The sequence below is a fragment of the Amblyomma mixtum genome, chromosome 4, assembly GCF_055824585.1.
Source record: "Amblyomma mixtum isolate Tamu chromosome 4, ASM5582458v1, whole genome shotgun sequence".
Classification (NCBI taxonomy): domain Eukaryota; kingdom Metazoa; phylum Arthropoda; class Arachnida; order Ixodida; family Ixodidae; genus Amblyomma; species Amblyomma mixtum.
Window position 1 is genome coordinate 111,761,388 of NC_143015.1, and position 22,658 is coordinate 111,784,045.

Below are 22,658 nucleotides of genomic sequence, written 5' to 3' on the forward strand. Positions count from 1 at the left end.
CCTTTGTAGCCGTATGGCTGCGCTTTGGTGGACGTCAATGAGTAATTACTCCCTTATTACGAAAGCGAAACCATCGCGCGTTTGTAGCCTCGATTCAAGAACTGCTATGAAAACCGGAAGTCGTTGGAATAACCGCCTCGAAGAATTATCCTACAGCCCCGCCGCGGTGGCTCAGTGGTTACGGCCTTCGGCTGCTGATCGGAAAGACGCGGGTTCGATCCCGGGTGCGGCGGCCTAATTTCGATGACGGCGAAATTCTAGAGGCTCGTGTACTCTGCGATGTCAGTGCACGTTAAAGACCCCAGGTGGTCGAAATTTCCGGAGATTTTCACTACGGCGTCCCTCATAGCCTGAGTTGCTTCTGGACGTTAAACCCCAATAAACAGAAAACCGTATACCCTACAGGCGGATGGAGTAGGGTGTCTACGAAGTTACATTTTGTAGCCCTCTGTAGCGGGCGGCTGCAGTTTTGCAATGGCTACTGGAATCTTGGGTGTATTAGAACTGATGCATTTAAAGCACATCTCTGCGTCTGTCTGATTTCCTCCTTGTTCCAAGAGGTACGAACTGCACCGCTATCGACACAGAGGAATACGTGTTGGGGAAACTGTAGGCCGTTTGAATCAAATGGCAGTGATTTATCTCTAGCCGAATACATGGGTTCGTATACGATGCACAAAAAGTTAGTTATTTTGGTGACTTTTTCCAGAGCTGGAGTGGCTTTTCTCTGGATGTGGTACCTCCCGGCCTTCTGCCTGGTGGTAGGACAGGTGGCGTCTGACGGTGTCTTCTGCTGGAGTGCACGTGTGAGTTCAACTGTCTCTCTGCAGCGGAGCACGCAGTCAGGCCGTTTATTCATCCACTGTAAGTGACCGGATACCTATAGCTGCTCGGAATATGTGCGGACGCGTGTGGAATACTCGCTCGTTGGTACAGACAGCTGTGTTTCTTGTGTTATCGGGAAACTGCCTCACACTATCTGGACGCTGTAAGATTTGGCATACGCAGAAGAAATATTCGGTATTACGTTATCTTTAAACTCCTGCTTGAGCGACATTGGCTAAAAAAAAGATTTTTGCTCACCGCGCTGACTGCTTTGAAGGAAGATTTCGGAAGACGCTTCCGAATGAGGCGTCCTAGTTCCACCAGTGGTTTTTGTCTCGTCCACGCTTGTCTTCCTGAATGGTGGCAGTGTTTCGGCAACCGGAGCCCCTCACTACGGCGCCTCTTATAGCCTGAGTCTCTTTTGGGCATTAAACCGCCGTAAATCATTTATTCTTGTCGCTGAAGTATAAATGCTCGCCATTTGCACATACCCCCGTAATTTTTCTTCTGTCATGAGGTGGAATGTTTTAATACAAGACACCATAGCGGATTTTCTTTGTGGAATTTGCTTCAAATGACAATGGAAATAATTTGGCATCAATGTGCTCTTATTTTTTTTTCAATGGTAATGAAATTCTGTGAATGTGCGCCGTGCTTGAACTCTTGAAGTTTTTGGTCCATTCTTATAACTTTTGCGAAATCCGATTTTTCTCAATAGTACAACATAATTAATTCTTGCATGAAAGGGCTAGGGTATTCTAAATATAGTGTACTGGTAATCGGGTTACAGATTTTGTGATATGCAGTGGCTAGTTAGAAAGCACTGTCCGCTGCGGCTTCCATGCGAAGCAGGTCAGGCTTACCAAGGCCTACCGAGGAGTTCGCTGCCAGCAAGCGACAGGCAGCACGTCGCTGCAAGAAGCGCCTCACTAACGTGGGTGCAATATATACGCTTGCTTCTGAACTACACATAAATTCATTTATTGCCATTTCTACACATGGAATTATCAATATATCGAAGTACTTCGTGACCCCTTTCGAGATTGATATAACTGGTTCGACTGCATGTAAAACGTTTTGGGCATCTGAGATCAGTTATCGGATAAATGTTTTTTTCACTGGATTTAATGACCGCTTCAGAGATGGGTGTTCTGGAGATTTACAGCTTGAGGAGTCTCATAAGTGCTCCACTCTAAGACAGAGGCAAGCCATGCAGTCGCGTTAGTTTTGGCAAATACTGTACGTGTTACTTTAGGGGGGTTTAAAGTGGTAAAGCGACCCACGCTATGTGGTGGTAGAACTTTGTTGAATGCACTGGGTTGGGTTGTAGGGGAGAGTGGAGGGTTTCGTCAGTCTCTTGTCTGGGTGGCAGTCCTTATTCCAGGACGCCATTGGCGGCAGCTGCGGCCTTCGCTCTTTGAACCAGAGCCCTGTGGGACTCCAGGCCTAAGCAATCGGACAGGGTCGCCTCCAAGCCCTCTCTCGTTGGCTGATTTATTCTTTATTCCAGGATTTTTCTGTCAGGCCCATACCACGTTATATGTGTCGGCCCACGTGTCACAAAATTTACACGACCGCCAAAGAAGTCGGGTCTGTGTGTTTTAAAATCGAGGGGCTTAGAAATGACCCCGTCTGCAGCCTTCTGAGGTGTCGCTTCCCCGTTTAATCCAGGCCCTTGGCGGGCTCTGTGAATGTCTGCCTGCACAGGAGACCCGACAGAGTCTGGGAATTCAGTGGAACTCTGTGTGCAGCCTCGTTCATTCCTGTTCCCTGGTGTCCGGGCACCCATACCGATAGATTTGTTCTCTCGGCTGAGCTATGTTGCACATTTGTTAAAATGTTGCTGGTAAGCGGCGCTATTCTTGCTCTTAAACAATTTCGACAGGCGTGTTGAGAATCAGAAATGATGTGCATGGTGTCTTAGTGAACGGCTGCCAGCGTTATCGCCACTTCCTCGTCTAACGCAACTTTACTCTTTTCACCGAGAGTTCATCCAACTGCCTTCCCCTGGGATGAAATACCGTACAAAGCTTATCGGAACTGTTGAATGTAAAGAAGGTCGAGGGCTTATCAAGCTGCATTTTGCAGCTTTCGTCTGTTTGCATTTAACTGTTAACCAAAAGCTTTACAAAACAACGTATCAAATCTTGGGCTGTTCGTACACTGCTATTAAATGTTGAACAGGTGTAATAGTCCAGTGTGTGCATTTTACTTGTGTATACTCTCTCTGGTCATGCCTTTTATACCCGCGCTTTTAAGCTTGAATATCGCTTGGAAGACGTATCGTTACACATCTCGTCTCTCAATTAATAGTACTTGAAGGTAAGGACATGATTTTTCTTACTAACTGTCGCGCAATATCTTTCCCACATTCACCAAACAGCTGATACCCGAGGACCTGCTGGCTGGTCGTGTGGTGGTCGCAGTGGAGCAACGCAGGACTCCAAGAAGTTCGGCACTGCCAGCCGGAACTCACCCGGCTGACTGACCAGAGTCCATTTGGACATTCACCCGGTCCACCTGGACGAGGAACTCGGGTCAGTCATCGCCCGATTCATCGAGGTGACGATTTCCCTCCAGGACTTCACTTGCATCCTGATATATGGTCCTTCCGAAATGACTGCTGGCTCCTGGTGGCAGTGACGGTCCCAGAGATTGGTTTTAGGGGGGGGGGGGACTTCCATGTATTAAAAAAATATAAACAACAAATCTTTATTTACATTTTATTTGTACACCAATTTTTGTGCGTTTTTTGTTGAAAAATAAACGGCGAAATTGATTGATTGATTGAAAACATCTTTATTTATTCAGTATTTTCAGAACATGTGGGTGGGCCGCCTAGTCCGGTAGTCCATTGGCTGCTGCTGCTGCGGTGGCCCTCCCCACCAGCCAGTGCTGACGGTCAGGATCATCGCTGAGCAGAATAGCCTCCCACTGCTCCTCCGAGGGGTTGGGAATGGGGTCAAGTAAGGGATTAAATTGGCATGCCCACACCATATGGTAGAGGTTAGCTACCTCTCCACAGTGTGGGCACTGCGGAGAGTATAGTGTAGGGTACCACAGGTGTAATTTAGCTGGTGTTGGGTATGTGTTGGTTTGTAGTCTCCTAAGGGTGTTCTCTTCTAACTTATTGAGGGATTTGTGTGGTGTTGGGTACTCCTTTCTGGCTGTTCTGTACGGCGCGAGATTGTCAGTATACACTGCTAAACCTATCAGGTCACGGCGCCCTTCATGGTCATCAGGGGGAGACGCCCGGTATAGAAGAGCTCGGGCATGCCTGTGAGCGGCTTCGTTTCCTCCTGGTAGTTCCAGGTGACCGGGAAACCAGATGATTGAGGCTTGGTTGGGTGGATGCTTGGTCAGCAATGACAACCCTGACTTATGAATTAATCCGGAATTGTAGTTGCGACAGGCGTTCTGGGAATCAGTGAGCACAACGGCGTTGGGGTTATATGCTACAGCTAATGCAATAGCTGCCTCCTCTGCGTGAGTGGGGTTAGATGTTTTCACCGAGGCGCAGTTCACCATCGACCCTGAAGGCGTTGAGACTACAATAGTCATGACTCCATTCTGTGGTCCTGCTGCGTCCACGTAAAGGGTGTTAGTCTGCTTGTCCCATTTCTTCTGCAGGGCTTCCCCTCTTGCCTTCCTCCTCTCGATGTTATATGCGGGATGCATATTCCGCGGAATGGGGTGCACGTTGATGCGTCTTCTTACATCGCGTGGGACCTCTTCCCTTTGGTCAATTGTATACGGCTGATTAACATGGATCTTCTCGAGCAGTTCTCTGCCGGGTGTTGTGAGTGCGAGCCTATTGAGTTGTGAGAGCCATTGTGCTTCCCACATCTCTTTCAGGGTATTATGTATTCCTAGAGCCATGAGCTTGGCCGTTGGCGTGGAGTTCGGTAGCCCCAGTGCCGTCTTGTAGGCTTTCCTGATGAGTGTCTCCAACTTTTCAATTTCCGACCTGGAGAGGTTAAGGAATGCCGTCCCGTACATTATCCGCGAGATCACGAAAGCTTGCACTAAGCGGATGGTGTCCCTTTCCTTCATGCCATGGTGTTTATTTCTGATACGATGTATCATCCGGAGGATTTGCTCGGTGGATGTTGTAAGCTTCTTCATTGTGGTGGTGTTCTGTCGCCCCTGCGGGATATACTGCCCTAGGATCTTGATCTCCGTGGGTTTCTGTACTGGGTGGCCCTCTATATACACCGAGATGTTCTGCGCTAGGGGTGTCCTCGGGTTCTTCAGAATTAGCAACTCGGACTTTTCCGGCGCACACTGGAGGCCTCTCTCTCTGGCGTACCGGGCCACCGTGTCCGCTGCTGCTTGAAGACGCTCCTCGATCTCGGCGTCACTCCCCGAGTTGCACCAGACAGTGATATCATCCGCATACAATGTGTGTTTGATGCCGGGAATTTCGGAAAGAAGGCCTGGTAGATCTTTCATAGCCAAGTTGAACAAGAGGGGTGACAGTACCGCCCCTTGCGGAGTTCCCCTCGGGCCTAGAGTGATGGGATCTGATTTTATTCCACCGAAGTTTATAGTGGCTTGCCTGGCTGATAAGAAGTTTTTGATATAGTTGTAGGTTCTTGCGCCACAGTTGATATCGGCGAGGCTTTGCAGGATATTTTTATGTAGAACGTTATCGAACGCTCCTTTCAAATCTAGTGCCAGGATGGCCCTTGTCTGTGACTTGGGAGGTGTCTCAAGGAGGTCTTTGTACAAATACAATAGGGCGTCCTGTGTTGATAGGTGAGGGCGAAAGCCGAATTGAGTGTTAGGTAGGAGGTTGTTATCTTCTAAGTATCTACTCAGTCTCGTGTTGATGACCCTCTCTATGAGTTTCCCCAAACACGAGGTCAGCGATATCGGCCTTAGATTATCCAGTTTAAGGGGTTTGTTCGGCTTCGGAATGAACCGAACCTCGGCTGTCTTCCAGGATATTGGTAACGTTCCAGTAGCCCAATGCTGCTCGTTGAAGCATTCCACCAGCGAGGTGATGGTGTCATCGCTGAGGTTAAATAAGAGCTTCGCTGTTATCTGATCTGGACCTGGAGCTGCATTTTTTCTCATGGCCGCGATTTCTGCTTTGATTTCTTCTTTCGTGAGTGGGATGTCCAGCTCGGGATTCGGCAGCCCAGAATACTCCGGCTGTTCCACGACTTGGTCCGTGCACAGATACCTGGTCTCGAGCTTTTCCATCAACTCTGTGTCCGTACCAGGGGTGGCGTGTACGATCTTCGTGAGCCTGTCTTTAGTGGCCGACTTGCTGCTGCTGGGGTCGATTAGGACACGTAGGAGCTTCCAAGTCTTTGACACCCCTAACTTCCCCTGAATACCATCACAGAGCGAATTCCAGTTCTGTCTGGTTAAGGATATGGCATAGGCTTCTGCCTTTTTGTTTATCTCCTCTATTTTTTTCTTGAGTTTGCGGTTAAGCCGGTGTCTGCGCCATCTCTTTGTCAATGAGTGCCTCGCTTCCCATAAATGTAGAAGGTGCGGATCGACCGCTGGGCAGTCCTCTGTCGTGCAGACCTCTTTTGTAAAGGCTTTCAAAGTGTGCACCTCATCTTTAACCCATTCCTCTAGGTCGGTAATAGGGTTTGCAGTAGATGTGTGGGCCTTTCTCCACCTGTCCCAGTTCGTAACTCTTGCGATGCCTATTTTGCGCTTGCACGCATTTGTGCTTATCTCCAGAGAGAGTATGAAGTGATCGCTTCCCAGGTGCTGTTCGGTATTCTTCCAAATGGCGCTTTGTATGTTCTTGGTGAACGTCAGGTCAGGACACGTATCTCTACTGACACTGTTTCCCAGCCTCGTAGGGTAAGTGGGATCGGTGAGGGTCGATAACCCTTCTTGCGTCACTACTTCTTCCAGTTTTCTGCCTTTTGGTGTCGCTGCCGGGTAGCCCCATGAAGGGTGTGGTGCGTTGAAGTCGCCCCCAATCACGCAGGGGGAATGGCCCGCTAAGGTCAGAAATTTCTTTATGAGGGAACCCAATTTTGCGTGCCTGTCTTTAGGAGGGCTGTATACGTTCAATACGTGCGTGCTTGCCGCTCCTCTTTGGAGAGGAAGAATAGTTATATAGCAGTGCGCAATATCCGGCTCGAAAGGGTCGTGCAATATGGCAGTGTATAATTTGTGCACTAACGTGGCAGTTAACTGGTCGTGCTGGTAAGTCACATAGTCTTGGAGTTTAATAGGTATGAGGTGGGGTTCTTGAATTAGGATAGCTGCCGGTGGGTCAGATTCCTGAGATATAAGGAGATTTAGAGCAGCCTGCTTTCTCCTGTATCCCCGGCAGTTCCACTGCCAGATCTTTACTCTAGGTTTGGCTGGCATGTTGAATCCGTATCGGATGGCTCGTCCACTTGCATTGTACGAGCGAATTTCGACTTATGTCTTTTATACGCATGTTCCTTCCGAAGTGCAGAAATTGCAGTCTCCGTGTATCGTCGGTTGTTTGCAAGCTGCTCTCGAATTTCTTGGAATTGGGCGTTCACGTAAATTGGAAAAGCTTGGAACTCCTCCTTGAAGGACCTCAGTTCTTGGATAATTTGTTGATAGACCTCGCCTAAGGCGGGCTGGGAGCTAGGTATTACCTGCTGTTTTTGGTTTTGAGGAGTCGGCTGAGTTACCGGCGTTATTGCGTTAGTAGTTGCTCGCTTAAGCTCTTGGTTTTGGATGGTTAAAGCACTGACTTGTTTTTTCAGACTTTCTATCTCTTTTTTGAGTGCTGCCAACTCCATGTTATTCTGAGGGGAGGACGAGGGGAGGGGAGGCCACTCTGCAAAGCTCACCTTCGAATCTGAAGGCTGGCCCGAGGACGTCTTCTTCAGCGCCCCGGTGGTCTTGATGAGGTTCTCCTTCCCTTGTTCTTTACCCGCCTCCACGTGACTGGCGTTCTGGCTGGAGCCTGTTGCCCGGCGTCTTGAGCTGGAACGGCCGCGGGAGGCGGAACGAGAGCGGGAGACTGATGACGACGCTCCTCTGTGTCGCTGTGCAGGCTGCCTCTTCTGCCTTGACCTGCTCCAACCTTCGTCATGTTCAAGTTGCGTTGTTGATGCCGCGTCTGATGACGCGGTACTAGCGTTCTTGTTCAGCGGTCTCTGGAATTTCTCCTTGCAGTCTCTTGCATAAGTCTTGTGCGGGCCCTTGCACAGCGCGCAAACGGATGTGCACTCGTGCGTCTCATCTGGACTCGGCGTTCCACAGGTTTGGCAAGCAGCCCCCTTGGGTTTCGGGCAGACGTCTGCTCGGTGACCTGGCGTTCCACAGTTGATACAAGCAGCCCTCGTTTTACGGTAGATGTAGCAGCGGCGCTCTGACCACCCGTAGTTGACCGTGAAGGGAACCTTCTGCCCGGCGAAGACGATGACTGCCGACGTAGTCTTGCCCAGTCGGCGCGCTCCCAGGATAGTATGGCTGGGTGAGGAGACGTCTTGGAAGATAGAGTCATCACTCACTTCAGGCTTGATATTATGTATGACACCCCTGCAAACATCCTCTGGCAAGGCAACATAGGCGGTGACCGTTATACTCTTGCCGTCGAGGTGCAGACAATTAAGCTTGGCGAGGCGGAACGCGTCTTCCTCACAGTGAGTACACACCATTATAATGTTCTGCTGGCTAACAACGCGCAGCGTTGGCTTTTCCTGTGGAGGGGGCGCTGCAAGCGTTCGTCACGAGCGGACGTGCGATTTATGGGCTCCGTTGACAATCTTCGATTGCGGCGGATTAGAATATTGGATCACCGTATATTTACCATCCACGGGTTGCCTTCAACGCCTGACATCGCCTGGTACGACCAGTGAGCCTGTGAGTGCCACATTTTCGGTGCTAAAGCCTGTCTGACTTCTCGTCACCCCGAGAAGAGCGCTAACCCTAACGGCCAAGGGGTTGGGGTGCCTTACCGCCGCGGAGACGCCGGTGCGCCCGTGGATGCGCGGCATAGCGTTCGCGCAACGCGGGTCTAACGACGCTCGCCAGTGAGTGCTCCCGCTTCATTCATCACTACCACGACCACGATGAATTCTCTAAGAGGCTACGACCCGACGGAGATGGACTTCAGTCATGTACCAACATCCCAGCAGCAGCTGATGCCCCCGCAGGATCTCCCGAAGGAAGACAACAGCCATGGCTGGAACATATGGTCCCGGCGCAACAACGACAGAGCGGCGCAAGCTAAATCCACGCCTCCCAAGGAAGAGCCGGAGAAGAAAGAACGCCGAGAGCCTCCTGCACCAAGACCTCCGCGTCTACCGAGTCTCAGGAATTTTCCATACAAAGTCATCATTCGACCTAAAACCACGGTGGATCTGCAATCTGTGGCTCCACGCTCCTACGATCTCGAATTAGGGATCCAAGCTGCCCTCAACGGCGAAAGATATAGATGTTATACCATAACTCTTGCTTTGAATGTTAACTGTTACGTGAGCAACATTCATTTCGATGCCCTGCTGCTTGTGCTCTTCTCCTTCAAATGTTTCACCTCATAAGTAACACAATTCCTAGTTATTCACGCTGATTTCTATCTTTACTCCCATTTCTCTTCCCCATGCTGTGCACAGAGGTGGGCTCCGTGCTCCTTTGTGGGGCATAGGCGCTTTCGTAGTGGCCTGTATACTGTGCTTTCACTGTGTGACTGTGACCTTGACTGTGTTGTAACTTTGTTTTTGTCTTCTTTTGTTCTGATTGTTTTTACTTCTCTTATTTTCGTTGGGACCGGCACTCGGTGCCTTGTTTTGACTGTTACGGTGACTATGACTTGCTGTGACTTTGGTTTTCTCACTTTTTTATTTCGCAGACTGCACGCTGTGCTTTGGCTGTCTGCCTGTGACTGTAACGTTGGCTGTGATGTGCCTTTGTTTCCTCTTCTTTTGAGTTTTTATTTTTTTTACTACTCTGTATTTATCTTTAAATTATTTTTATGCGTAGCACATTGCTATCACTCAGTTCAGCCCTTGGGCGCGGCCGGGCAGCCACCAAACCACGTGACGTGACGTCACGACAGCCGGAGGAAAAACCGTAGGTAGAGATGATGGCGAGTCTTGGTGAGAATTGCACCGTAAACAGGAAAGAAAAGAAAATAAGAAATAATGAAAACAGTTGTTGGGCTCGACGCGCCGTCTGCAACGACGACAGTTGGCGCCAGCGGGACTGGGTTACGTGAATAACGGCCGGTTTCAGCCCGCTGAGTGTGTGTGTATTTGTGTACGCGTTTGCTTGCGGCGTCCCGTTCTGGGAAGAGTGTTGGTCGCGCACACGTGCGCCCGCCGGTGGCTCCTTACCCTCTCCTTCGAGGTCGAGAAACGGCCGTCGCCCCCTCCTTCACGGCCGAGAGACACTGCTGGCTAACCTTTGCGGCAGCCTTTGTCGGCGGCTGCTGCGGGGGGGGAGCGTGGCGGCGCAACCAGGGGACGGAGGCCCCTAAATCTGTTGTCGGCGGAAACGCGTCTGTTTGGATTCTCAAGTTCGCTCAAAACCGACAGCGGACCGACAACGAAAGGGAGTCCATCATGGTGCGAAACGGCTCCGACTTGACAGCGAGAATGTGTATATCACCTTAGTTGCCGCCAAAGGACTCCTAATTCCACGGAACGATGGGTGAACAAAATACACAAATCGACCATCTGTGCGTGGGAGGACCGGCGAGAGTGTGAATGTCCCGCCTTTCTGTCACGATGGGAGGATCGGCGAGAGGGTGATTTTCCTCCCTTTTGTGGGCGGGTTTCGTCAAGGAATGTGATTGGCGATGTTCGAACAACCAAGTTTCCCCAGATAGGTACCTGGGGAATTGAAAATGTATAAAAGGTGGCTTCAGTGTGCTTTTGGGGAGAGACTCCTAATAACCTGCTATGTAAATAAAATCGTCTATCTTGTCTGGCAGTAACCGGCTGCATCTTATTCCGCACGTTGCTGGAGAGAACAACTTCGGAGACCATCCCGAGGTACGAACCACAGCGCACTAACATATCTGGCGCAGTCGGCAGGATCTCCAACGATGGGCGAATGAGAGCAGCAGCGGTGGACGGCGGACGAGACTGGTGGCGTGGACGGCGGACCCGAGAACGTCACTGAGGAGCCAGCGGCCTGCCAAAGCGAGTCCCTCCAGACCTGTGGAAGAAGAGAGCACCGCGGAGCGACTCTTCAGAAGTCAGGCGAGTGCCTCTTGGTTTCCTGTCGGGCGCAGTTGATGACAATGCCATATAACTTGCGAGACAGGGAGGTTAACACCACAGATGCGGAATCGGACGGGGTTGAAAGCTTGCAGGAGTTGGCGGTGACCAGTGACGCGGTGGGGGATCTGAGTAGCGCCATGGAGGAAACAGCGTCGGAGCAGCAGATGAAAATGCTGGAGCTTCGATTTAAAATTGCTGAAGCAGAAAAAGAAAAGCAACGATTAATTCTGGAGAGCCAGAAGTTGCGAGCCCAAGAGCGGGCTGAGTCCCACGAAGAAGGTAACAGCGGAGCGCTAGCTGTGGATAGGTCAGAGGAGGATAGGCGCCTAAAATATGCATCCTTATTGAAAGGAGTACTAGCACCGATGCCGAGTCGGGAATTCCTAGTGCCCGGGTGGTTTGAGGATGTGGAGGCGACTCTTGATTCATATGACGTCCCGTCTGAGTGGCGGGCCGGGCTTGTCTTGCCACAGTTGAGTGAAAGAGCACGCGGATTGCTTTCTACGTTGACAGCCGAAGAAAGAAAGGACTATAAAAAAATGAAGCAAAGTATTCTAGATGGATTGAGGTTGTCAGCAGCAGAATATAGAAGGATGTTTGAGAGGTCGGCAAAAGCAGCAGATGAGACATGGGGCCAATTCGCAATCCGGCTGGGAAACTATTTTGAATACTATACAAAAACCTCGAAGGCTACCACTTTTGCAGAATTAAAGCAGTTAATGGTCACAGACAGGTTGAAGGAGTGCTTAGCAGCTGAGGCACGGGCTCATATTGTTGTCAATGAGAATCAGAGGTTCCTTTCTCCGGGCGAAGTGGCCAAGCTGGCGGAGAGTTTCGACGAAAGCGTGAGATGCAAACCAGGGTCAGCACCTCATTTGGGAGGCTATCGAAAGAGGCCGAGTTTGGACCAGAAGGAGCGGGCCGGTGCAACACCTCATCCAGGGGAGAATTCTACTTTGAGGAATGAAAGGACGGTGCTTTGAGTGCAAGTCACCAAATCACTTCGCTAGAGATTGCCCTCTCAAAAGGACAGGGGATAAGGCAGGCAGACGAGGCCAAGAAAAACGAGGAGACCGCGCCGTGGTGGCTAAAGTGAATGCTCCTTTGGAAGAAATAGCTCCCGCGAATGAGGTTGGCATGCAGGAAACAGAGAGGGTAGGTAGGAATTGCCTCGAAACAGTAACATTGAAAAGTTCGGAACAAAGCATTAATGCTGTGATTGATTCCGGGACTGAAATGACTGTTATCAGGCGAGCTCTAGTGCCGAAGTATGAGGCAGCTGGTTCCACAATAAAGCTGAGGGGAGCTTTCGGCGATGAAGTGAGAGCTGAGCTTGCATATGTGCCTCTCAGAGCAACAGAAGGTGCACCGTTTGTCTCGTTCGACAAGGCACAACCAGCTTTGCTATGTGCGCTGACAGACAAACTGTTGGCCGGAATAGACGCGCTCATAACTCCCGCAGACTACAGACAACTCCTTGAAGAAAGGGCAGTTGTAAACGAAGTTGTTTCAGAGGCAGAGACCGAAGGCGGTGAAAAGGAGACGACAGAGCATAAAAATCAGCAGACGGGTGCGTCCTTGGCGGTTACGGGAACAGATGAAGAAGCCGAGAAAAGGCAGAGCGCTCGGCAAGTTTTCCGTGAAACTCAGGAAAATGACTCGTCGCTGCAGGAGGCTTGGAAGCAGGCTAGAGCTCGCACACATGGAATGATAATCCAGGATGAGTTACTCTATCACCAGGAGCACGTAGTGGGACGCATGTGCACACAGTTGGTGCTGCCATCGCATAAACGACAGGAAGCACTAGTGAGGGCACACGATTCGCCTTGGGCAGGACATTTGGGAGAGCGAAAGACTTTGCAGCGCATAAAAATGTCATTTTATTGGCCGACCATGGGCCGGGAGGTCAAGGAGCATTGTCAGTACTGCCACCAGTGCCAAATCAGGGCCCCTATGAAAACGCAGGACCGCGTACCCATAACGGCATTGGCCAGGCCTAGTGCACCATTCCAGGTGGTATACATGGATTGTATCGGTCCACTGGATCCACCATCAGCAAGGGGACATCGCTACGCACTATGTGTAGTTGATTTGCATACTAGATGGCCTGAGGTTGTTTGTTTGAGGTCCTTAACAGCTAAGGCTACCTGTGACGCGCTCACCCAGATATTTTCCAGAATGGGAGTGCCAGAGACCATATGCTCAGATCAGGGCACAAATTTTACATCAAATTTAACGCAAATTATGCTGCAGAAAATGGGAGCGACTCCCAGATTTTCCGCTCCCGATCATCCACAAAGTAATGGACTGGTAGAGCGGTGGAACGGCACTTTTAAAAGGATGCTGTTTCACATTGTAAGCGAGCATGGATGTGAGTGGGATCGAATGGTGCCATTCCTGCTTTGGGCTTATAGAGAGGTGCCACATGCCATCACGGGTAAATCACCGTTCGAGCTTATGTATGGTAGGATGCCTGTCGGACCTCTGGCTATACTGCAAAAGACGTGGTCAGGAGACTGGGTTGTTCCCGACTCATTGGCAGTGCCAGCAACAGACTATCTCGAGAAATTGAGAAATGATCTCGAGGAAGCCAGTAGGGAAGCGGCAAAAAGTAGCGAGCTCACGCAGCAAGCTTATGTGGGGAGGTACAACTTGAGGACCACCGACAAACAATTTTCTCCAGGTGACCAGGTTCTTTGGCTGGAGAAAGAAGGCGATGGGAAGTTAGTGGCACACTGGAAAGGTCCAGTAACAGTTGTGAAAAAGTAGCGGCCATATAGCTATACGATTGAGCTAAGTGATGGCACGCGCCGATCAGTGCATGCAAATAAGCTTAGGCCATACAACGCGAGGGTCAACACTGTAGGCATAGTATTTGAAGGCGACACGGAGTTTGGAGAACTTCCCGCGTGGTCAGATACAACGACAGCAGTTGAGCAGCTGGAACGGGTAACTCTCAGCCATTTATATCTGCTGCAGCAAAGGCAGGTAAAGGAACTAATCGAGAAGCACTGTGAGGTGTTCAGTGATAAACCTGGCCGCTGCAACTGGGGAGTGCACAAAATCAAGCTAAAAGGTGGGGCGCAGCTGAAGCGTGCGTGCCCTTACAAGGTGCCCATGGCACTAATGGCGCATTCGGTTGGCGGGACGAGAGCAGAGGCGCCGAGCAGTGCGGAGCAGTACAGTAGCACGCCGAGCAAGGGGGTGACTGCCCTCCCACGGGAACGCTCTCCGAGAGTCGAGAGCAGTGCGCCACGACCACGTCACCGCGCTTCTCTTCCCAGCATTCTCCGCCTGCCCGCAGTGGCGGCAGTTGCAAGCCGAGGAGGCCAGCGCGCTGTGAAAAACCACGTGTTTTGGACATACGCGATTGTGGCTTGCATGCCCTTGTTCCCGCAGCACCACGAATTGCCTCCTTTAGCCCTTTTCACGCTAGCAGCGATTCTCAGACATGAATACGGGAGAGGTGCAACGGATTTTGTTGTCTCTGATTCAGGATAACACTTCACCGCTGGCAGAAGGTCAGTTTGTGCGTGTTGATCTATTCTTAAATGCTGCATGTGACGGAACAGTAGCCTGAGCAACGCGAGTAATTCCATGCATCCAGAGCGCTGACAATACTTTAGCATATTCGCACGACTAGTATTGAAATGCTTCAGTAACAAATTCCTAATCGCATTACCTGTGCGAGCCAAATGCGCGCTCTCTTAACCGCACCTCCGCTCCCCCGATATTAGAACTGCGCGCATGTGAAGTGCTACGAGTTGCGACGCCCATGTGCTTTTATCTACCACGAAGCGCTGGACGGGAAAGTTGGGTTCGGTAATTTCTTAACTGAGCAGTCATTGACTGTTTCAAGAAGGACTGGTACAGAAATTACACGAAAAATCGGAAATAAAACCTAAATTATAGTTCAAATGTTTGCTCTTGGGACATAAAAAAACTCTGCCTCTCCCGTAACCGAGAGTAGAGTAAGCATGAAATGTTTACGGGCATAATGCGAAGCGCGCGCGGACACGACGAGACGCAGGTCTGACAAGAATGTATATGCAGCGCGTTCGAAACTGTCCGAAGTGTGTAGAGGCGAAAGCGTTTTCAGCAGCACTTTGCGTATGTGACACTGGTGATGTTACCACTGGATTACGTCACACATAATTCATGACGAAGTAATGACAAATTACTGATTAGTGTGTAATGACTGATTAATGACTAAATACTAATAAACTGCTAATTAATAACGCTTAAGCTTCGCCTGTAGGAGTGGAACGCAACAGCGTGTTGTAGCGCTGCCATGCAGTCCGCGGAACGCCACCACCCGTTCGGCGTGTTGCCTCGTCCTTTGAACGCGACGCTTTTTGAGGAAAGGAAATTACGCAGTAATTCTCTGCCATCTCGGTGGACACCCGAGCCGCACCTAACAGGAAGGTAGGAACGCCACCACCCGTTCGGCGCGATGCCTTGCCCTTTGAACGCAACGTTTTTTGAGGACAGGAAATGGAGCAGTAATTCTGTCATCGCGATGAACACCCGAACCGCACCGTGTCGCCAACAAGAGAGAAGGAAAAAAAAAGATAGCGCGGATATGACGCTTTATGCCATGTGACTTCCTCTACACTCGCTTTACATGAGAGAGCAGCCGGGACTGCTCCCGACTGCTCTCAGCGCAGGGAAAGCCCCCCTCCTCTACCATTGGAAGAAAGTGATTCTACTCCTGCTCTCCCACTGGAGGGCGTCCGCTTGTCTGAGAGCACTTTTGAAGTGCTCTCTAGTGCTCCTGCTCTCCCACTCGAATTCGCCATAAGAAAGGAAGTTGACCGACAGGTGGCAGAGCTAAGGTCGTGGGGTTTGATATATCCGATAGAAAGCTCCCATGCACATCCCGTGGTGTGCGTTGCTAAGAAAGATGGCAGTGTCAGGTTATGCTGTGACTATCGCAAGCTGAATGAAGCAACGGAGCCTGATGCGTTTCCTATGAACCTGCCAGGTGACCTAATTTACGAGGTAGCGCAGGCAAAGTACATAACCCTGCTCGATATGCTAAGAGGATATTGGCAGATTCCGTTGGACGAAAAAGCCCAGGAGTACACAGCATTTGTCACCTCGTCTGGACAGTACGCTTGGAAGGTTATGCCGTTTGGACTGAGAAATGCGGCAAGCACCTACCAAAGAATAATCAGTCAGATCCTTGTACCACACCGTGAATATGCGTGCGCATATATAGATGACATGCGCGTCTTCTCGCAGACATGGGAAGAGCACCTCGAACACCTCGGAAGGGTGGCTTCGCTAGCGGCCGCAGGGCTCACAGTTAATGTCACTAAGTGCCATTTCGCGCAAAAGGAAGTGCGGTTTCTGGGTCGTATCGTGGGGTCAGGAAAACACGGCGCAGATCCAGAAAAGCTTAGAGCCATTCAAGAAATTCCTGTACCACAAACAAAAAGACAGCTGCGTAGCTTTTTGGGGCTAGCAAATTATTACCGGGATTACATTCCGGAGTATTCAAAGGTGGTGCTACCACTGACGAACCTGACTGGAAAGCGCGTGCCTCAGAAGATACCGTGGAAGGAGGATGCCGAGGGTGCGTTTATAAAAGTAAAGGAGTGTTTGACAAAGGCCGCAGCGTTGAGCGCACCCGATCTGAACAAAGAGTTCATTCTGGCCACTGATGCTTCAGATTATGCCGTCGGAGCATGTCTACCACAGTTGGATGACGAAGGAAAAGAGCAACCCATTTCATTCCTGAGCAAGAAATTAAGCCCGGCCCAGTCACGATGGGCTACAATCGAGAAAGAAGCCTACGCCATCATTTGGGCGCTGGGAAAGCTTGACACGTGGCTGTTCGGTGCACGAATCAGGGTAATTACCGACCACAATCCCTTTAAATTTCTTACTCTGACCACGCCACTAAGCGCGAAGCTGACAAGGTGGGCGCTGGCTCTCCAGAAGTATAACATTGTAGTGGAGTACAAAAAGGGGTCTCTAAACGCAAATGCCGGCGCTATGTCGCGTATGGTCACCAATGACGAAAGCGAGTAAGATACCGTCGTCCGTTTTCGCGGCCTCGGTTTGCGAGAGGTATGGCATTGTTGGGTGCTGCGTTGGCGGGGGACCGAGGGGTACTTGTTGACAGATGAAGTGGGAGCAATGCGTCGAGCTCCTGTGATTGTTGTGTGCAGCAAGTTCGAAGACTGTGCCGCACAGTTTTGTGGGGAGGTGTTGGGCTCGACGCGCCGTCTGCAACGACGACAGTTGGCGCCAGCGGGACTGGGTTACGTGAATAACGGCCGGTTTCAGCCCGCTGAGTGTGTGTGTATTTGTGTACGCGTTTGCTTGCGGCGTCCCGTTCTGGGAAGTGTGTTGGTCGCGCACACGTGCGCCCGCCGGTGGCTCCTTACCCTCTCCTTCGAGGTCGAGAAACGGCCGTCGCCCCCTCCTTCACGGCCGAGAGACACTGCTGGCTAACCTTTGCGGCAGCCTTTGTCGGCGGCTGCTGCGGGGGGGAAGCGTGGCGGCGCAACCAGGGGACGGAGGCCCCTAAATCTGTTGTCGGCGGAAACGCGTCTGTTTGGATTCTCAAGTTCGCTCAAAACCGACAGCGGACCGACAACGAAAGGGAGTCCATCATGGTGCGAAACAGCTCCGACTTGACAGCGAGAATGTGTATATCACCTTAGTTGCCGCCAAAGGACTCCTAATTCCACGGAACGATGGGTGAACAAAATACACAAATCGACCATCTGTGCGTGGGAGGACCGGCGAGAGTGTGAATGTCCCGCCTTTCTGTCACGATGGGAGGATCGGCGAGAGGGTGATTTTCCTCCCTTTTGTGGGCGGGTTTCGTCAAGGAATGTGATTGGCGATGTTCGAACAACCAAGTTTCCCCAGATAGGTACCTGGGGAATTGAAAATGTATAAAATGTGGCTTCAGTGTGCTTTTGGGGAGAGACTCCTGATAACCTGCTATGTAAATAAAATCGTCTATCTTGTCTGGCAGTAACCGGCTGCATCTTATTCCGCACGTTGCTGGAGAGAACAACTACTTCGGAGACCATCCCGAGGTACGAACCACAGTGCACTAACATATCTACAGTAAATAAAAAATAATAAAAAAAATGAAATAAAAAATAAAAGTAATAAAAACAAAACAAACAAAATACAAAAGGGAAAAAACGAAAAAAATAAAATAATAGAATAAAATAAAAAAATAAATAAAAATAATAAAAAGACCGCGCAATATACAACGCATTCTTGGCTTAACCAAGCTAAGCCTGGGCATAATTTTTTTTTCCTTTGGAGCATTTACTTCTTTTCAATTCATCTTGGGCGCGGCCGGGCAGCCACCAAACCACGTGACGTGACGTCACGACAGCCGGAGGAAAAACCGTAGGTAGAGATGATGGCGATTCTTGGTGAGAATTGCAAACACAGTAAACAGGAAAGAAAAGAAAAATAATGAAAACAGTAAATAACAAATAATAAAAAAATGAAATAAAAAATAATAAAGAATAATAAAAACAAAACAAACAAAATACAAAAGGGAAAAAACGAAAAAATAAAATAATGAAATAAAATAAAATAAAAATAATAAATAAATATAAAAAGACCGCGCAATATACAACGCATTCTTGGCTTAACAAAGCTAAGCGTGGGCATAATTTTTTTTCCTTTGGAGCATTTACTTCTTTTTCATTCATCTTGAATTGGCGTTAAACCTGACAAAAGGTTGCAGGTCCGGGCGCCCTCTCTCTTTCTTTTATGTTTTTATTTACCTTTTCTGAAAGAAGCAATAAAAGGGTAAAAGGTCGTCGGATGAGATGGATATTCGGCCCCGTTGGGTCCAGGAAGGTCAAAGCACCTGTCCGGGCATTTCACGAGCGCGGTTGGCGGCCTTCACTACTCAGTTCGGGGAAGGGCCTTTGTTCCGCCCTTGGTACCCTCCGACAAGGCTGCTGGTCAGCGCGCCTTGTGAAGCCAACAGAAGCGATGATCCCCACGCTGGCGTCGCTGTGTCTTGTGGTGGGATAAGTGGCAATGGTTTATTTTAAATAGAAAATAAAAAAGGTGAAGGAAAAGAATGTTGGCGGCCGCAGCAATTGCTATCTTATATCTTAAGAACGCGAGATGCGGTCGCTACGCGGCCTGTCCGCTGCTAATGCTTCTTAGCACCGTTCGCTGCTTCACAGGTCTGACCGCAGCCACTGAGGGCCGAGGGTTAACTGTGTTGTTCATGGAAGGTTGCAGCCAAGTACTACACCAGGGTGGCCGAATCCTGCTCTGGTGAGGAAGTGCGTTGTCGGGTCTATTCATCGAGATGAGGCCGCACCCCAGGCCTGTTTGTACAGTTCCATCGACACGTGCAGTGCCGCTCGCGCGCAAATTTCCTGGCTCTGTCCGAAAATAACAGCCCGCGAGCGGCCAGTATGCAAAATCATTTATAGGAAACGGCAAATTGTACGCACCGCCCTCTCTCAAACTAACCCAGCGCGCGACGCACTGCACCATGTGTGCTGGATGTACTCACCAAGAACAAAAAAGGGGCTGCTACCCTTTGACTCTAACCACTCTAAACTAGTCAAGCGAGGTATTGCCAAGGCTTGTTTCCATAACGCCGTGAAAAAAAGTTGCTGCCACACTGTGCCAACCAGTGCCACTACGCAAGCCCAACGTCTATCTGATGCAGGCTTCCCAGGAGAAATGTTGAGAGCGGTCGCTGAATCCGTATTAAAGGAGATGAATGGCATGGCCAAGAAGGGAAACAATGATGCAACTGACAAAAGGAAAAAAGTGCAAGTCATTCCTTATTTGCACAAAGTGGCGCACAATGTTACGAAAGTCGCCGAGCGCCAGGGGGTCAAATTGGTGTTTTCTGCGCCAGTTAAGCTTTCAGGTCTTTGCGCACGAGTGAGTGAGTGAAGAAACTTTATTTCCGCCAGAAGAAGACCCGTGCCCCTCCGGGTCCGCACGCAGGCGTCCGGGGAGGGGCAGCGTCGCAGCTGGAAGACTAGCAACGGTATAGTCGCGCAGCTTCTGCTGCCAGGCGGGTAGCGTATCGTTGTATGCTAAGGTCGGCACTTCTGAGTATGGTCTCCCATTCCTCTGCATTATTGATTCTGCCATATCCTGGGGCACTGGGGCATCTCCATAGTATGTGTTCGAGTGTAGCGGTATGCCCGCAGAACTCGCACACCTCCGCATCCTCCCTCGTGTCACCTCCTGTCCAGCTCCTCCAGAGCGGGGATGCGAAGTTTCTAGCTTGGAGTCTTCTCCAGTCATAGGCCTCAGCCGAGCTAAGCGATCTATCCGGAGGAGGATAGATCCTTTTGTTCTTTTTCTGAATGTCTGTGATGCTATTAAAGGTATTGGTTTCCTCTTTAGTGCTGAATTCGTATGAGGTGTCCACGGCTCCCCGAGGTAAAGAGGAGCGGGCGAGCCTGTGGGCGGCCTCGTTTCCAACCAGACCCGAGTGGGCTGGGGTCCAGATAATTAGAATATTGTGGGCTGGGATAAAGTCTTTTAGATATTTAGCCGCCATTTCGTGGATGCGTCCCTTGCTGTAGTTTCTAATTGCGGCTTTGCAGTCGCTTACTACGTATTTGGTACCTGGCTGAGTTAGAGCGATCGCTATTGCAACCTCCTCCGCCACAAGGGGTTTTAAGTCAAGGTGTCTTACAACGCGTAACGTTCTGCCTGAGTCCCCGACGGCTACGGAGACGGTGTCTCCTAGCGTGCCTACCGCGGCATCAGTGTAGGCCACGGTTCCCTGTGGCATCTTGCCTAGCTTAGCAGTCAGCTGTGCGACCCTGCTTTTCCTTCTGCCTTTGTCGTGGATGGGATGCATGTTTCTAGGTATGGGAGTGATAATACGATGCTCTCTTATTTCTCTTCCCAGATCTGTTCTGGTGTTCACTGCGCTATCTACGGTTGCCCATTTCGCTAGCTCTAGTTATTTCCTTCCTGCGGGTGTGGATGTTAGCATTTCGATTTGCGATGTTCTAACCGCTTCAGTCAGTTCTCTCCAATTGTTATGCAGGCGCATTTTCTCCAGTATATCATTGGAAGTGGAAATGGGCAGCCCTAGCGCTCGTTTGACACATTTTCTGATGGTTGTGTCTAATGCCTTTTCTTCGGTTTTGTTTATTTTCAGGAATGGGGTTGCGTAGCATATCCTGCTAACGATGAAGGCGTACGTGAGTCTAAGTTTGCTGGACTCTGAGAGTCCTTCCCCCCTTCTAGATGCCTTTCTGAAGGCTCTGACGACAAGTGCAGCTTGCGCTTTGAGCTTGTCTAGCGTACTTTTGTTTTTCCCTTTTCTGTTAATATACATGCCTAGGATTCTTATTTCCTCGACAGTTGGTATCGTTCTCTTTTCAAGTGTAACCTCGATTGCCGGTATCCTTTGACTGCGCTTGCTCATTGCTACAAATAGCTCAGACTTTTGCGGAGAGCAGCTGAGACCCACGCATTTCTCATGCTCGTTAATGATATCCGCTGCCTTCTGTAGCTTTTCTTTCATTTCTGATTCGCCTCCTTTGTTTAGCCAGACATTTACATCATCTGCGTAGAGGCTGATGTTTAAGCCTTCTATCTCTCTAAGCTTGCGGGGAAGGTCCCTCATTACCAGATTAAAGAGAAATGGGGAGAGTACAGCCCCTTGTGGGGTTCCTCTGCATCCCATGGGGAACTCATCGGATGTGATGCCCTGAAAGGTAATGATAGCAGTCCTGTCCCTTAGGAACGATCGGATGTAGTTATAGGTGTTTTTTCATACAGCTATCTCATTTAGCCCATCAAGGATGGCGTCATGGCTGACATTGTCAAAGGCTTTCTTAAGATCTATACCTAAGATCGCCTTCAGGTTGCCGAGGTCCAGCTGATCTACTATATCTCCATAGAGTCTTAGCATTGTATCTTGGGTGGTGAGCCCAGGCCTAAATCCGACCATTTCATCTGGCCAGAGGCCGTTATCCTCCATGTATTTGGTCAGTCTGGTCAGGATGACCTTCTCAAGCAGTTTCCCTACACATGATGTTAGTGAGATCGGCCTGAGGTTCTCCAAGCTCGGAGGTTTGCCCTGCTTGTGTATAAGCGTGATCTTGGCCTTCTTCCACTCCTCGGGGACAGCGCCTGCTTTCCACACTTGGTTGAGATACCTAGTGAGGCTATTTATTGATTCTTCATCCAGATTTCTCAACATTCTGTTTTCTACTCTGTCGAGCCCCGGGGCTGACCTTCGTTTTAGCTTCAGCAGTTCCATCCTGACCTCGGCTTTTAATATGGGGGCATCCAACTCCTCATTTGGTTGTCCCTTATAGTCGTCATATTTAGCGGCCCCATGGGGAGCAATATACAGTGACTTGAGCGTGTCAATAAGTTGCTCATCTGTGCCATTAAATTTATACCTAGCATTTATTTGCTCAGTTCTCATAGCCGTCTTAGATTTATTTGGGTCTATAAGAAATTTGAGCAACTGCCATGTACTAGATTTTCCCATGCTTTTCTCCATTTCCTCGCATCTATTATCCCATCTCTGAGATTCCAACTGTCAAGCATACCTTTCTAATTCTACATTGTGTCTAGCTATTTCCCTCCTATTATGCCTGGCGGAAATAAGAAGCATTGCACGACCAAACATAGAACTATGTATAC

The 22,658-nt window shown here is 49.9% G+C and overlaps 1 protein-coding gene across 6 annotated transcripts in view; it reads left to right on the forward strand.

Moving 5' to 3' along the window:
- Positions 1-3,534, forward strand: part of LOC149347888 (uncharacterized) — a 356,391-nt gene extending 352,857 nt beyond the window's left edge. For 3 of the 6 annotated variants that reach the window (XM_089587661.1, XM_089587654.1, XM_089587671.1), the window contains 2 exons: positions 710-806; positions 3,209-3,534. The gene's annotated coding sequence lies outside the window, so the exon portion shown is untranslated. Of the gene's footprint in view, positions 1-709; positions 865-3,208 lie in introns of all 6 variants that reach the window. The other 3 variants (XM_089587659.1, XM_089587667.1, XM_089587665.1) reach the window with 2 other exon arrangements.
- The last annotated feature ends 19,124 nt before the right edge of the window (positions 3,535-22,658 follow it).